We start from the raw sequence: 18,130 nt of genomic DNA on the forward strand, positions 1-18,130 counted from the left end.
CTCAATCCGAATGACCCTGGCTAGGGATTTGTTTGAGCAAGAATACATAGGATATTCCTCACATGACGCCGAGAGTGGATGATCCTCTATCGACACTCAATAGCCCTCGTAAGGTCGACTACCACTCCCAATGACCAGTTGTACTAGATCTGGGATAGCCAAACCTATAAGTCTGGTATCAAAGAGTGGAGCACTCATACAGGACATCCTTGGTGTCTCAAGTCTAAGGACCAGATACACCACTAGGACTACGGAATCGCTGTCTGACAATAAGGCATCATCAACCATCCAACATTCCGTAAGCGAATCAATCAGTAAACTCATTCTCCAATGAGCACATGTATTGTATCCCTAGTGTCCCTACACAAGCAGCTATGAGACCAGCTGCATCCATCATATGGACGGGTATACAGCACACCAGTCTGTCCGGTTATCACGATATCCCTCTCGAATAACTATCGGGATTATTTAGGATATGTGTTTAAAGGTGAATCGATCTCACTATCGTGATCTCATCACGATCCGATTCCCATTGCACAAATCCAAGGACATCACAATATATGTATGCATTTATGCAATAGTTATAAAGTGATATATGCCAAAATATAATAAGCAAAAAGATTCTATATTAAGTCACACGTGCCATCACTCACGTGATTGGCTTGTTGGGCACATATGACTAACAATCTCCCACTTGACCTAAAGCCAATCACCTATATGTCTGATCCCCATCAGACGCCTGTGACGCTCAAAACAAATCTGAGACAACGGCTTTGTTAGTGGATCTGCAATGTTATCTTCGGATGGAACTCTTTCCACTACTACATCTCCTCGGGTCACGATCTCTCTGATAAGGTGGAACCTCCTCAGAACATGCTTAGATTTCTGATGAGACCTAGGTTCCTTTACTTGAGCAATCGCCCCGTTGTTGTCGCAATATAGGGAGATCGGCTCTTCGCTACCCGGCATGACTCCCAAATCTGTGATGAACTTCTTCACCCAAACTCGCTCCTTTGTTGCATCTGATGCAGCAATGTACTCTGCCTCTGTGGTCGAGTCAGCAGTGGTATCTTGCTTGGAACTCTTCCAGCACACTGCTCCTCCATTCAAGGTGTACACATACCCTGAATTCGACTTGCTATCATCGACATCAGACTGAAAACTTGAGTCAGTGTAGCCTTCAACCTTAAGGCTATTACCTCCATATACTAGTAAAAGATCCTTAGTCCTTCTCAAGTACTTAAGGATACACTTTACTGCTTTCCAGTGCTCCAAGCCTGGATTCGCCTGATACCTGCGCGTGACACTCAGAGCATACGCTATATCAGGCCTAGTACATAGCATGACATACATGATAGACCCTATTGCTGAGGCATAATGTATCATATCCATGTTCACCCTTTCTTCTGGAGTCTTTGGGGACATACTCGTAGAAAGCGATATCCCATGTCTCATCGGTATGAGACCTCTCTTGGAATTTTCCATGCCAAACCTTTTGACAATGGTTTCTATGTACCTGGACTGGGACAAACCAAGCATCCTCTTGGATCTATCTCTATAGATTCTTATCCCCAAAATATATGATGCTTCCCCTAAGTCCTTCATGGAGAAGTGTCTAGATAACCAAGCCTTTACTATGGATAGCATTCCTACGTCATTCCCATTGATCAGGATGTCATCCACATATAACACCAAAAAGGTGATAGCGCTCCCACTTACCTTTCTATATACACAAGGCTCATCTTCGTTTTTAACAAAGTCAGAAGATCTGATTGCCTCATCAAATCTTATGTTCCAACTTCGGGAAGCTTGCTTTAATCCATAAATGGATCTAAGCAACCTACACACCTTATCTGGACAGTTCTTAGACACATATCCCTCAGGTTGTATCATATATACCTCCTCCTCGAGGTTCCCAGTGAGGAATGTGATTTTCACATCCATCTGCCAAATCTCATAATCATAGTGTGCTGCAATAGCCAATAGAATTCTGATGGATTTTAGCATTGTTACGGGTGAGAAGATTTCGTCATAGTCAACACCTTGCCTTTGATGATACCCCTTAGCCACTAGCCTTGCTTTATAGGTCTCTACCTTTCCATCTACTCCGATCTTTTTCTTAAAGATCCACTTGCAACCGATGGGTATAATACATTCGGGCACATCAACTAGGTTCCAAACCTTATTGGAGTACATAGAATCCATCTCAGAATTCATGGCTTCTTGCCACTTCCCGGAGTCTATACTCATAATAGCCTCCTCGTAGGTCTGAGGATCAATATCCTCTGCATCCTCTCCTCTAATATGTCCCACATATCTCTCAGGAGGATGGGATACTCTATCAGACCTGCGTAAAGTTGAAACTTGTGTATTAGGTACCTGAACAGACTCGGGCTATAGAGTGGTGCTTGAGCTTGATTCTCCAACCTCGCTCAATTCTATCATTCTCCCACTATCTTCGCCAAGAATGTGTTCCTTCTCAAGGAACACTGCTCTCTTAGCTACAAAGACCTTTTGGTCCTCGAGATGATAGAAATAATACCCACAAGTTTCCTTGGGGTATCCCACAAATTTGCATCGCTCTGTCCTTGATTCTAACTTATCGGGGTTGTGTCTTTTAACATTTGCAGGGCAGCCCCAAATCTTAACAACCTTAAGATCAGGCTTCTTCCCTTTCCATATCTCATATGGTGTAGACACTACCGACTTAGTTGGAACTCTGTTCAGAAGGTAAGCTGCGGTTTCTAAGGCATATCCCTAGAATGAGATGGGTAGGTCAGTGAAACTCATCATGGACCGTACCATATCTAATAATGTACGATTTCTCCTTTCAGAGACACCATTGAGCTTAGGTGTATAAGGAGGTATCCATTGGGATAATATCTCATGGTCTTTGAGGAACCGAGTGAACTCTATACTTAAGTACTCACCTCCTCGATCTGATCGAAGAGTTTTGATACTCTTTCCAATCTGGTTTTCCACCTCATTCTTATACTCTCTGAATTTCTCAAAGGCCTCGGACTTGTACTTCATTAAGTACACATATCCATACCTTGAGAAATCATCAGTAAATGTAATGAAGTAGGAGTAACCTCCAATTGCATGAGTTGACATGGGTCCACATACATCACTATGTATAATTTCCAATAACTCAGTGGCTCTCTCTCCAATTCCACTAAATGGAGAGTTGATCAGTTTTCCACGAATGCAAGGCTCACAAGTTGCATATGACACATAGTCGAATGGATCTAGATATCCATCATTTAGCAACTTTTGAATCATTCTTTCATGGATGTGACCTAGCCTACAATGCCATAGGTATGCACTGTTCAACTCATCTCGTTTACTTTTGGACACATTTACATTCATGATATATGGAGTGGTGTCTAATATAAATAAACCATTATGCAATGTTCCTTTCATGATGATCTTATCATCTAATAATATCGAACAACCATTGTTATCAAAAACAAATTTATATCCACTAACTGTTAAACATGAAATGGAGATAATGTTTTTGATAATAGAAGGAACAAAATAACATGCATCTAATGCAATAAAAGCTCCACTAAGCAGATGTAGGGCGACCTCGCCAACAGCTACTACAGCAACTTTTGCTCCATTACCCATCTTGAGGTCCATCTCGCCTCTCTCTAGTCTCCTAGGCCTTGCCAGAACTTGCAACGAATTGCATATATGATAAGCACTACTGGTATCCAATACCCATATGTTATCATAAGAGTCTGACAAATGGAGACTGATCATGAATGTACCTGAAGCTTCATCAAGCTTTTGTTTCGCCCTTTTTGCAAGGTACTCTTTGCAGTTTCTCTTCCAGTGCCCATCTTTACCATAGTGGAAGCACTGGCCTTTGTCATTTGCTGGGTCTTTCTTAGCAACCTTTGCTTTACCTGGTTTGACCTTGCCCTTTCCCTTCTTAAGGGACCTTTCTGCTTTCCTTTTCCTTTTGGTCTCACCAGTGTAGAGAACTGGCTTCTCTTTCTTGATAGTACTCTCTGGCTCCCTCAACATATTGAGAAGCTTTGGGAGAGTCACTTCAAGCTTGTTCATATTAAAATTCATTATGAATTGTGAAAAGGAATCTGGTAGGGACTGAAGCACAATGTCCACACACAAGTTATCCTCTAGGACCATTCCTAGACCTGTGAGTTTCTCTATCTACTCAATCATCTTTAGGACATGGTTCTGAACCGGTGTCCCCTCAGTCATCCTAGCGCGGAAGAGGCTCTTAGATATCTCATATCGCTGAGTCCTTCCCTGTTCCTCAAACAATTTACGGACATGTAGGAGAATGGATCTGGCATCCATCTTTTCATGTTGTCTCTGTAACTGAGGAGTCATAAAGCCCAACATATAGCACTGAGCAAGAGTGGAGTCATCAATGTACTTCACATAGCGAGTGATCTCATCCTCGTTTGCCCCTTCTTCGGGCGCAGGCATCACTGTATCAAGGACGTACACGATTTTCTCCACTGTGAGAATAATTCTCAAGTTACGGAGCTAATCCGTATAATTTGGACCAGTGAGGCGGTTGACATCAAGTATGCCACGTAAGGGATTTGAAAGCGACATTTTTTGAAAATAAAGATGCAGCAGAAATGAATAACATGCAGATTTTGCAAGAAATAAACTATCAAGATATGAACTTCTATCTTAATATGCTCTCACTATTTTACTAACGAGTCACGTGACACCCTCAGCACATGAAACGGAAGTCTCCGGCAGACTTCTAGTGGGGATCAGGATCCAATCAGCGTCTTAGTATAACCTCGAGGGACTCGACCAATCACACTAAGCCTAAAAGGTAGGCAACTCTTGTCGATCACAACTCCTTGTTATTCCCGTCCTGTTCGGCCTCCGAATCACCATGGCCTCGAGGGACTCGACCAACCATGATGCTCGGTTAAGTCAACACCTTTGTTACAAGATGAGTCTGATTTGATGATATACCCTCGAGGGACTCGACCAAGTATACCATGCCCTCAGGTCACCGGTGACATCTCTATGTTGTAAGCAAGATAGCGAATCGCGATATAGGTGAGTCTCGAGGGACTCGACCAACTCAACCTACACCGGGAATCGGTTCCTACTTATAACGATGGAAGGCCACGTGGGTCAATCTAATTGCCTCACGTTTACCGACTTAATATTATCGAGAGATGTTTCTATGATTTGGTCTCCTAATATGACATGTCACATATATACATATTTAATATATATCTACATCGCATGCAAATATATATACATATCTAGTATGTGTATAAGCAATTACACCAGATGATCATAGACCATAACCTAATATGATTAGGCCTGAGCCAGTAGGCCTAATCACTCACAACAAGATCTATGTGTGCAACGGTGCATCTCCATGCTCTGTGATCGTCCATTTCGTCCTTGTCGGTTCCGTCGACATCTTGATGCATCTTCATGCATCACGATCGTTCGTCTCGTGGGTCCCGCTATCGCATCCACGCTCCCGCTGTGCCTCATCATGTGATTACAACTTAATCATAGGCACGCAGGCCTGACAATAAACGAGAAATATAATGGAGGTTCGCAGACCTCAATAATAATAATCACAGGTACACACATCACACGGTCCATGATCATCCGTCCACACATCATACATCACATGTATAAATAATCATAATCATGTAGGACTACTAGATAATAATAATAAACTAAACCTTTTTAATTAATTAATATTTTCTGAAATCAGGGACATTATAGGGAATTTTTGAATTGGGTATTTTCATAATTTGGACAAAAGACATAAATTGGAATTTCTCAAATTCCGAGGGGCAAAACTATCTTTTGCCAGAAAACCCTAATGCCCTTTCCCCTTTTCGCTGCTGCTGTCGCCGCCACCCTACCGGCGAAGGCCTGTGCGGCGGGGCGAGGGCACTGCCCTCGCCTGCAGGCGGCACGCCCGCTGGCAGCGCTGCCGCTACGGGTGGGCGTCCCTTTCGGGCACCGTCGCCTCCGCAGGTGGTGCTGTCCCGCCGGGCGACCGCCCCTATGGGGGGTTTCGCCCGCGGGAGCAGCGGCGGTGGGCGCCACTGCCCTGCGACGCCTTTGCCCGTGGGCAGCCAACCCCGCCGGCATCAAGCCTGCTGCAAGCAGGCCCCCGGTCGGTTGCAGCAAACGCAGCCCCTTGAGCTGCACGCAGATCGAGGGCTACAACTGTTGCTGCCCTTCCTTGTTTTTGCGTCAATAATTTTGACGTCAAAATTCTTCCTAAACACAACACATGCAGTTCAAAACCAATCATTCGCACGAGCAACCTGACTCTGATACCACTGTTGGGAAATCCCTGGGGGTGACATCATATGCACAGCGGAAGAACAAGAAAAACAAAATCCCCGATTCCCAAAGAGATGTTTGTCGTCGTGCGAAGATTGGTACGCGAAACATGAAACTGCTTATAGAGTAGATTGTGTTACCTAGGGAGATCGTATATCCCTGTTTCCTTGCAGATCCTTAGGAGAGGGTGAAGGAGGTCAAGCATCCTCCTCTCTAGCGGTGATCCACACAGCATGGTTGCGACGACGCTCCTCAAAACTCCAGACTTACTCTGAGGTGGAGATGGAGAGGAGAATAGGAAAAGGCAAACAAAAGCTCTCTAGCCCATGGGGCTCTGAATCCCTCTTATTTATAGAGGTCCCCTGTCAAACCCTAATGGGTCCTCCCCTAGTGGGTATTGGATCTGTATCCAATAAGACAAGGGCTCCGTCGGATATCTCATATCTGAAACTCTATTCATCGCAATGTCTACCATATGTGTGTGACCCTCTAGGCCCAATATCGAGCTGGTCGTGAGTCATACCTGTCAGAACTCCTTCTAACTCAGTGAATTATTATCTCTGTAATAATTCACTCGACTCAGCGATTACGGACGTACTAGGCCACTACGCCGTAGTCCCCAGACGATACAGGGGAATCTAATCCATTGGACCTGTCTGTCCTCAATTACCGTGTACTTATAGTCCCTCATCCATCTAATATACCTGAGACCGTATATCGAGCATGGTGTTGTCAGACCCACACGGTTTCTTCTTGAGTCTCGCTTTAATCGGATTCTCCCGGAGAACTCTTTCTCTCTCAACCCCAATGACCCTGGCCAGGGATTTGTCTGAGTAAGAACACATGGGATATTCCTCTCATGACGCCGAGAGTGGATGATCCTATATCGACACTCAATAGCTCTCGTAAGGTCGACTACTACTCCCAATGACCAGTTGTACTAGATCTGGGACAGCCAAACATATAAATCTGGTATCAAAGAGTGGAGCACTCATACAGGACATCCTTGGTATCTCAAGTCTAAAGACCAGATACACCACTAGGACTATGGAATCGCTGTCTGACAATAAGGCATCATCAACCATCCAACATTCCGTAAGCGGGTCAATCAGTGAACTCATTCTCCAATGAGCACCTGTACTATATCCCTAGTGTCCCTACACAAGCAGCTATGAGACCAGTTGCATCCATCATATGGACGAGTATACAGTACACCAGTCTGTCCGGTTATCACGATATCCCTCTCGAATAACCTATGATCGGGATTATTTAGGATATGTGTTTAAATGTGAATCGATCTCACTATCGTGATCTCATCACGATCCGATTCCCATTGCACAAATCCAAGGAAATCATAATATATGTATGCATTTATGCAATAGTTATAAAGTGATATATGCCAAAATATAATAAGCAAAAAGATTCTATATTAAGTCACACGTGTCATCACTCACGTGATTGGCTTGTTGGGCACCTATGACTAGCAGTTTCTTCGGCACAACATGATTTTTCCTGCTTTAATTGTCTCATCCTGATCGAAGCATCCTACGTCACTCAAAACGTAGATTAAAATATAAACACAATTATCAATTAGTTTCATCATCAAAATACGAGATTCAACTATCTCCCCCTTTTTGATGATGACAACTAATTGATGACGGAGTTAAACTTAACTCCCGGAGTTTAAACAAACTCCCCCTATCAATATGCTATATTGATAGAACCTTGAATTCAAACTCAATTCAAGTCATTGCAATATTCATCTTGAATACTTGCAACACATCATCATGAACTTATGCATAACATGTCATGTCATCAACATACTTCTCCCCCTTTGTTATTAACAAAAAGGAGAAGTACCACAATTAAGTGTGTTTGGAATATTAGTTCAACTTATTGCATAAAAAACATAATATCAAGTTTTATCATCATGCAGTTTTGAAGCCAGAAAATTTAGCAAGTATTACATTATGCTTAGAACATTTAAGCTATCAAGTTTCATATATGCAAGTTTTATAGCATACAAGATAGCACTTTTGGTAAAGTTCAAGATAGCAAGTTCTACATCATGCAAGCTAGCAATATTATAACATTTTAGAACATGCAAGCTATCAATTTTGAGATATTCAAGAAAGCAACTCTTGCTTCTTGTGATATGCAAATTTGTCAAGTTTTGCTAGATATGCAAGTTAGCATTTTTGCCTCTTGAGATAGGCAAGATAGCACATTTGCTTCTTTTGAGATAGCAACTTTTTGCTTCTCTTTAGACTACAAGCTAGCAATTTTTATGATATACAAGTTTCACAATATACAAGCTAGCAAAAATTTTGAAAGCAAATGTAAGATAGCTTTCTTGTGTAAGCTCATGATTCTTGCTTCCTATTGCAATGTGCAAGTTGCAAGTTTTGCTTCTTGAGATAGGCAAGATAGCACTTTTGCAATTTTTGTTTCTTAAGATAGGCAAGCTTGTGATGTTCAAGATAACAAGCTCTTTCTTCTCTTTTGAGAAGTGTCATTTTTGCTTTCTTTGCAAAGTGCAAGCTAGCAAAATGCCAAACTAGCAAGAGATAATGTTTTACATGAGGCAAGCAAACAATTTAGCAAATGTTGCATTTGCATCTTCTCTTTGGAGAAGTGCAATTTTTGCTTTCATCTTGAATTGTGCAAGTTAGCTAGTTTGCCTCTTTACATGATGTCCACGCTAGAAATTCTTGCTCCCCCTTTGTCATTGTCAAAAATAAGGGAAGACCTTTATATCAATTTTCATATTATGACAAAGGTAAGTATCAATCTTATTTGTGCATCATTATGTATTCAAATTAAAACATACACAATTTCAAAAATCTTATTTTTCATGCACGATACCGAGAAATAAATCAATCATCATTAATGGGCATATCATACATGATACTCAACCATTAAAAATTTTAAGCATTTATCAACATATTGATCATAATACCAAACATTCATCATTTAAAGCATTCATGATACACATCATATGCAATACATCATGTATATCATTATCATAAGTATTGCATACATCATTTTAACTTCATGAATATTTCATCATTGCATGCATCATACCAAAACATTTCAAGTCATGCAAGCCATAAATACAAAGAAATCATGTCATGAAGGATAAAATCATTTGAATACCAAAAGACATGATTCATGTAGTAAATATCTTTTTTAAATAAAATATCAAGAAAAATCATAGGAGTACAAAGAAGAGATCTTGTTTTAAAAGAAAATCAAGTAATTGTTAGGATCGAAGCGGCACTAAGAGAGGGGGGGGTGAATTAGTGCAGCAGTGAAGTGCGATAAACTTTTCATGATTTAAACACTTTTCGGAAACTTCGTACGATAAAGCAACGTTTTCGGTTAAAACCGTTTCGATTGCGTTTTAACTTGAAGAGAAAAGTAAGACGGAGACAAAGCAGTATAGCATTAAAGTGCAAATGGTTTGCAGTAATATAAATGACAATAAGTAAATGCAAACTAGAGATCACGCCGATTTTATAGTGGTTCGGTCAAATGACCTACATCCACTTGCTAGGCCCCTCTTCGATGAGGCTCCCACCTTCCACTAGCAAATCTCTTGAAAGGGAAGGGTAAATACCCCTCTTACAACTTTTACAAGCGGTTCACTCTCTTACAGATTTTCAGCAAGAAAGAAGGAGGTGAACACTAGCAAATTGAAAACAAGACTAGCAAAGACTCTTCTAAGACTTTTCTCTTAATCAATTGCTTCTTAAAAAGTTGTTATCTCAGCTGAGATTTGAGGGGTATTTAAAGGCCTCAAGAGGATTCAAATTTGGGCTCCAAAATTTGAATTCTCTTGGAGTTCCCGATGCTAGCGGTGCCACCGCTTGTCAGTGGCGGTGCCACCGCCTATCAGTTTCTGACCTTGATAGTGCTGGGCGGTGCCACCGCCCAGCCCAAGCGGTGCCACCGCCTACAATATTTTCAGCCCACTAGTTGGGCTTCAATCTTGGCCCAAACTAGTCCGAACTCGGGCCCAATTGGCCCCTACTTGGGTTATAGGATTAATACCTAATCCTAACCCTAATTAACATGCTAACTATAAATTTAAAGACATTTTATAAGCTATTACAAAGTCCATAAGTCAAGACTTCTTCCGACGAGCTTCCGGCGAACTTTTGACGGTCTTCCGATAAACTCTCGGAAACCATTCTGCGGACTCCCAGCAAGCTCTTAAACTTCACGATTTGATCTTGGCGAGTTCCAACGAGCTTCTTCGGTAAGCTCCGATCTCTCTCGGCGAGCTCCGCGAACTTCCCATGAACCTTTCGGTGAGCTTCCAAAAAACCCTTCGGCAAGCTCCCTACTCATTCTCGGCTAGTTCCGGCAGCATTCCCGACGAACCTTCGGACTTCCGTCGAACTCTCGAACTCCCAATGAATCCTTCGCGCTTGACTCCGCACTTTGTTTCGCTTTATATCTTTCTCATTATCATAGTTATTCCTTAACACACAAACTAAAACTCTACTCCGATCTAGACAATTATTACAACGTAAATCGACATTCCGTTGCCCGACACGTCATTGGTTGGCGCTTCGTCCGATTCTTCAGCACATCGTCCTCTCTTGTGGCTTGTTGCCCAATCGGCAGTTGACCTCTGCAACCCCGATATCCTTGGCGCAATTCCGCTCTCCTTGGCCCGATGCCCGACGTCCGAAGCCTTCTGCCGTCCAATATCCTGACGTGATCTCCTCCGGCGCAACGTCAATTCCTCCTGCGTTAACTGTCTAATCCTGATCGAGTAGACTTGCATCACTCAAAATGCAGTTTAAATTATAAACACATATCAAGTGGTTTCATCATCAAAATACGAGATTCAACAATCTCCCCCTTTTTGATGATGATAACCACTTGATGACGGAGTTAACCTTAACTCCCGGAGTTTAAACAAACTCCCCCTATCAATATGTCATATTGATAGAACCTTGAATTCAAGCAGAATTCAAGTCATTGCAATATTCATCATGCATACTTGCAACACATCATCATGAACATATGCATAAAACTTATGCATCACATGTTATGTCATCAACATACTTCTCCCCCTTTGTCATCAACAAAAAGGAGAAGTACCACAATCAAGTATTTGTTATATGGGTTCAACTCATTGCATGAAAAACATAATATCAAGTTTTATCATCATGCAATCTAATGATTAAAGATGTGTCAGTTTAGCATGTTTGGTCTTCTTGAGATAGCTATTGATTGCTTCTCTTTAGACTATAAGCTAGCAATTTTTACGATATGCAAGTTTTACTACATACAAGCTAGCAAAAAATTACGAAAGCAAATACAAGATAGCTTTCTTGTATAAGCTCATGATTCTTGCTTCCTATTGCAATGTGCAAGTTGCAAGTTTTGCTTCTTTTGCAATGTACAAGTTTTCAAATTTTGCATCTTGAGCGAGCAATATTTCTCCCCCTTTGTCATTGTCAAAAAGAAGGAAAGACCCTTTACATCAATTATGACAAAGGTAAGTATCAATCTCATTTGTGCATCATTATATTTTCAAATTGAAACATGCACTATTTCAAAAACCTTATATTTCATTCATGCACGATATTGAATAAATCAATCAACATTATGAGCATATCATACATGATACATCATTTTGGTAATAAATCATAGCATTTATCAATATTTTGATTATGATACCAAGCATTCATTATTTAGAGAATTTATCATGCACATTATATGCATATATCATCACAAGAAAAAGTAATTGCGTACATAATTTCAAATCATAAATGTTTCAAATCATGATGGTATTAACTTGTCAAATTTCATCCGACCATTCATGATCATAACTTTTCATTTGTATGTATCAAAATAATATCAAGAGTATTTCATGCATAATTTTATATCACCACATAAGGAATATCAAGAAGAAAGTAGTTGGGTGATGCAATAAACATTTCATGAATACAAGGAATATAAAAATCATATCATGAAATATTAGAATATGTGAATACCAAAATGCATAATTTCTTTTTGAAAAACCTACTCATAAATAATCAAAAGAAAATCTTGGGAGATCGATAAATGAAAAAAAAATCTTGATTCATAATAAATCTTAATTTATAAATATCATGGAATCAAGTTCACGATTTTGGATAAAACTCATTCAAATTCAAATCGTCCAAATCATCAAAATCTTAATATTACTTTCAAGAGATTCAAAATGATATACATAGATTTATCATAAAGTAAATTAATTTTCAGTCATCACATAAGGCATTTAAAGAATTTTTGAAATATAGGAGAATGATTAATTTAAGCATGCAATGTTTCAATCAAATTCAAGTCATGAATAACAATACTTTCATGTTGTGAGTATCAATTCATGAATACTAAAAGACATTATTTGGGATTCCAATTTTGTAAGATCAAGATTATGATTTAGATAAAACTCATTTAAATCAAATCGTTAACTTGAAATTCATAATCAAGTCATCAAAATCAATTTCGAGATTCACAAAATTAGTAAAATAAATTCATTAATTTCAATAGGATAGAAATTTTATTTCCATTTCATACAATTAATTTCATGTGAGTGTATTCAAGTCTTTTGTGAAAACATGTATCATCATCGAAACATTAGTTTCGTCATGAAGCCGTTAAGACCAAACACATCATGATATGACATCTATCATCAAAAGACTATCAAGAAATTCATACATAGATGTACATGCACTATGTCATCTTAATATGTCATAAAAAACGATTAGTCTAAAAACATGTTAATCTAAAATGAGAGTTTCAAATCAACATTTACATCAAAAAAACTCATATATGTCATAAAATCATCAAGATACACATGTATGGATTAATCCTAAGCATTATCACATATCATATAATTATCATCCGTAATGTTGCATATATCATTCAATATTTCAAAACATAACATACAAGAACCTTAGCAATATACTTTTCATTATCAATTTTTTTAATTTTTCAAAGATGCTAAAAAGAGAAACATGATATAATTTTTGAAAAATATTTTTTTATTTTCTATTCCTACTATCTAAATTAAGCACTCATGAAAAACTTCAAGTAACTTCAAAGTAATTCAAGAGAGTTGAGTTACTTACCTTGTAGTCGAAGCCCATCAAAGCCCAATTCGTCGTTTCATCTTTGGAAGTTTTTTATTCATCCTTGGTTGCCTTCCTCTTCTTTGGCCTCTTCCTCCGTTCAAGTTCATTGTTTATTTTAGATTTTTGTTTAATGAACTTATTAAGATTTAGTGTTCGAAGTTCAAGTTCATCATTGTCCTTATCACTTGAGTCATTGCTCAAGTGGTATTCATTTGTCTGGAGTTCCAAATCCTTCCTATTCTTTGGAAGGTGATTTTGTTCATTATGTTCATCGTGTGCATTGCGCACCATTTCATATGTCATCAATGAGCCGATAAGTTCTTCAAGTGGAAAAATATTTAAATCTTTTATTTCTTGTATTGCCATTACTTTTGATTCCCAAGCTTTAGAAAGTGATCGTAAAACCTTACTAACAAGTTCAAAATTCGAGAAACATTTGCCAAGAGCTTGTAAACCATTGACGACATCCATAAAACGGGTGTACATGTCAACAATGGTTTCACTCAGCTTCATTCGAAAAAGCTCGAAATCATGTATTAAAAAGTTGATTTTTGAATCTTTAACTCAAGAAGTGCCTTCGTGTGTGATTTCAAGAGTGCGTCATATGTCGAAAGTCGTTTCGCACAAAGAAACCCGATTGAACTCATTTTTGTCCAAAGCGCAAAATAAGGCATTCATAGCCTTTGCGTTTAAAGAAAAATACTTCTTCTCCAAATCCGACTATTTGTTCATCGGTTTAGAGGAAAGTTGAAAACTGTTTTCAACAATATTCCATAAATCCAAATTTATAGAAATCAAGAAAACTCTCATTCGAGTTTTCCAATAAGTGTAGTCCAATCTGTTAAACAACGATGGACGAAAAATCGATAAGCCCTCTTGAAAGCCATGAAGAGCCATTTCTCTCGAGTGTAAATCCGAAATGAGAAATATCGGGCTCTGATACCAATTGTTAGGATCGGAGCGGCACTAAGAGGGGGGGGGGTGAATTAGTGCAGCGGTGAAGTGCGATAAACTTTTCACGATTTAAACACTTTTCGGAAACTTCATACGATAAAGCAACGTTTTCGTTTAAAACCGTTTCGATTGCGTTTTAACTTGAAGAGATAAGTAAGACGGAGACAAAGCAGTATAGCATTAAAGTGCAAATGGTTTGCAGTAATATAAATGACAATAAGTAAAGGCAAACCAGAGATCACGCCGATTTTACAGTGGTTCGGTCAAATGACCTACATCCACTTGCGAGGCCCCTCTTCGATGAGGCTCCCACCTTCCACTAGCAAATCTCTTGAAAGGGAAGGGTAAATACCCCTCTTACAACTTTTACAAGCGGTTCACTCTCTTACAGATTTTCAACAAGAAAGAAGGAGGTGAACACTAGCAAATTGAAAATAAGACTAGCAAAGACTCTTCTAAGACTTTTCTCTCAATCAATTGCTTCTCAAAAAGTTGTTATCTCAGCTAAGATTTGAGGGGTATTTATAGGCCTCAAGAGGATTCAAATTTGGGCTCCAAAATTTGAATTCTCTTGGAGTTCCCGATGCTGGCGGTGCCACCGCCTGTCAGTTTCTGACCCTGACAGTGCTGGGCGGTGCCACCGCCCAGCCCAGGCGGTGCCACCACCTACAGTGTTTTCAGCCCACTAGTTGGGCTTCAATCTTGGCCCAAACTAGTCCGAACTCGGGCCCAATTGGCCCCTACTTGGGTTATAGGATTAATACATAATCCTAACCCTAATTAACATGCTAACTATGAATTTAAAGACATTTTATAAGCTATTACAAAGTTAATATGTCAAGACTTCTTCCGGCGAGCTTCCGGCGAACTTTCGGCGGTCTTCCGATAAACTCTTGGAAACCATTCTGCGGACTCCCGGCAAGCTCTTAAACTTCACGATTTGATCTTGGTGAGTTCCAACGAGCTTCTTCGGCAAGCTCCGATCTCTCTCGGCGAGCTCCGCGAACTTCCCATGAACCTTTCGGTGAGCTTCCAAAAAACCCTTCGGCAAGCTCCCTACTCATTCTCGGCTAGTTCCAGCAGCATTCCCGACGAACATTCAGACTTCCGTCGAACTCTCGAACTCCTAATGAATCCTTCGCGCTTGACTCTGCACTTTGTTTTGCTTTATGTCTTTCTCATTATCATAGTTATTCCTACACACACAAACTAAAACTCTACTCCGATCTAGACAATTATTACAACGCAAATCGACATTTTGTTGCCCGGCACGTCATTGGTTAGCACTTCGCCCGATTCTTCAGCGCATCGTCCTCTCTTGCGGCTTGTTGCCCAATCGGCGGTTGACCTCCGCAACCCCGATATCCTTGGCGCAATTCCGCTCTCCTTGGCCCGATGCCCGACGTCCGAAGCCTTCTGCCGTCCAATATCCTGACGTGATCTCCTCCGGCGCAATGTCAATTCCACATGCGTTAACTGTCTAATCCTGATCGAGTAGACCTGCATCACTCAAAATGCAGTTTAAATTATAAACACATATCAAGTGGTTTCATCATTAAAATACGAGATTCAACAGTAATAACTCCAAGAACTCACAAGGAAAAATCATGATTCATTTAGAAAATCTCCTCTCAAGAGAATATCAAGTAAAATCATAGAAGATTGATTAATGAGAAATTTTGATTTATAATAAAATCTCATGTATCGAATGTCGAGAAATCAAAATGATGATTTATATAAAAAATATATCAAAAGTTATATTTAAGAGAAAGATCATCATTCATTTTCAACTCATTCAATTTGTCACATCAATATTTTGCATGATACAAATCTTCAACATATAACATGCATAAATTCAAAAAATTGAAAGGAGAAGGGAAGAATTGAAATGTACCAAGATTTCAACCATCTCATAAACAAATGTAAGACCAAGTCATGAATCCAAAATTCCATGAAACAAAATGATCATCAAAGGTAATCTCATGTTATTCCAAGAAATCAATATCATGATTTTGATAAAACTCATTTCAAATTTAAATCATCAAAATCACTTTTATGGTTCACAAAATTCATAACATAGGTAGATTTATGATTTCATTGATAATATATTTTCCCCCTTTTTTTAAGTATTTGATTTCATGTTAGCATGCCTTTTCATTTATGTTAAATAAAGACATGCATCAACATTTAGGATCGAAAAATGAATTTCATCATAGAACCATCAAGATCAATAGATTTTAAAAAATGAATTGTTATGGTCAAGAAAATCCAAAAATAAAATTGAACACTTTCATGCATTCGGACATGGTTTTGCTATATACACTCATGAGAATAACACATGCTTATCATCATGTATAACTTAAAATCTCATGCATAAAATTGTCAATCATTGTATCAAAAACATTTAATATTTTCATTACATCATTATGCATTACTTCAAATCAAACATGATTTCATTCAACAATGTTAATCAAACATGATACACATTATGATTTCATATTTTCAATCAAAATCATTTTGTTTGTTTATCATAAAATATATAATTTTATCATTTTCGAAATTACTAGCATGATCATAATTTTTGTATTTTTATTTTTAAACATGTAATTTTTAAGAAAATTAATTCTAAACTAAAAAAGAAAATACATCATGAAAGCATCAAATAATTTCAAAATAAATCAGGGGGATTTTGCCACCTCGCCTTTCTTGATTTTCTCCTCGTCTTCGGATGAGCTCGATTCATCCCACTTTGTGTTCTTCTTCTTTGGCCTCTTCCTCCGTTCAAGTTCATTATTTATTTTAGATTTTTATTTAATAAACTTATTAAGATTTAGTGTTCGAAGTTCAAGTTTATCATTGTCCTCATCACTTGAGTCATCGCTCAAGTGGTATTCATTTGTCCGGGGTTCCAAATCCTTCCTGTTCTTTAGAAGGTTATTTTGTTCATCATGTTCATCATGTGCATTGTGCACCATTTCATATGTCATCAATGAACCAATTAGTTCTTCAAGTGGTAAGTTGTTTAGGTTTTTAGCTTCTTATATTGCAGTTACTTTTGAATCCCACTTCTTAGAAAGAGAACGTAAAATCTTGTTTACGAGTTCAAAATCTGAAAAACATTTGCCAAGAGCTCTTAAACCATTGACGACATCCGTGAAACGGGTGTACATGTCAACAATGGTTTCGCAAGGCTTCATTCGAAAAAGTTCGTAAGAACGCACGAGAATGTTGATTTTGGACTCTTTCACTCGGCTAGTGCCTTCATGAGTGACCTCAAGAGTTCTCCAAATATCAAAAGCCGAATCACACATCCAAACGTGATTAAATTCATTTTTGTTAAGTGCACAAAATAAGGCATTCATAGCCTTTGCGTTTAAAGAAAAATACTTATTCTCCAAATCCGACCATTCGTTCATTGGTTTAGAGGGAAGTTGAAAACCGTTTTCAACAATATTCCATAAATCCAAATTCATAGAAATCAAGAAAACTCTCATTCGAGTTTTCCAATAAGTGTATTCCAATCTGTTAAACAACGGTGGACGAACAACCGAAAAACCCTCTTTAAAGCCATGAAAAACTATTTCTCTCAGGTGTAAATCCGAAATGAGAAATACTGGGCTCTGGTACCAATTGTTAGGATCAAGAGCACTAAGAGGGGGGGGGGGTGAATTAGTGTAGCGAAAAACCTTCAACGTTTAAAACTGTGTTCGTATGAC

This window comes from Musa acuminata, chromosome BXJ3-4 (assembly GCF_036884655.1).
Source record: "Musa acuminata AAA Group cultivar baxijiao chromosome BXJ3-4, Cavendish_Baxijiao_AAA, whole genome shotgun sequence".
NCBI classification, from domain to species: Eukaryota; Viridiplantae; Streptophyta; class Magnoliopsida; order Zingiberales; family Musaceae; genus Musa; species Musa acuminata.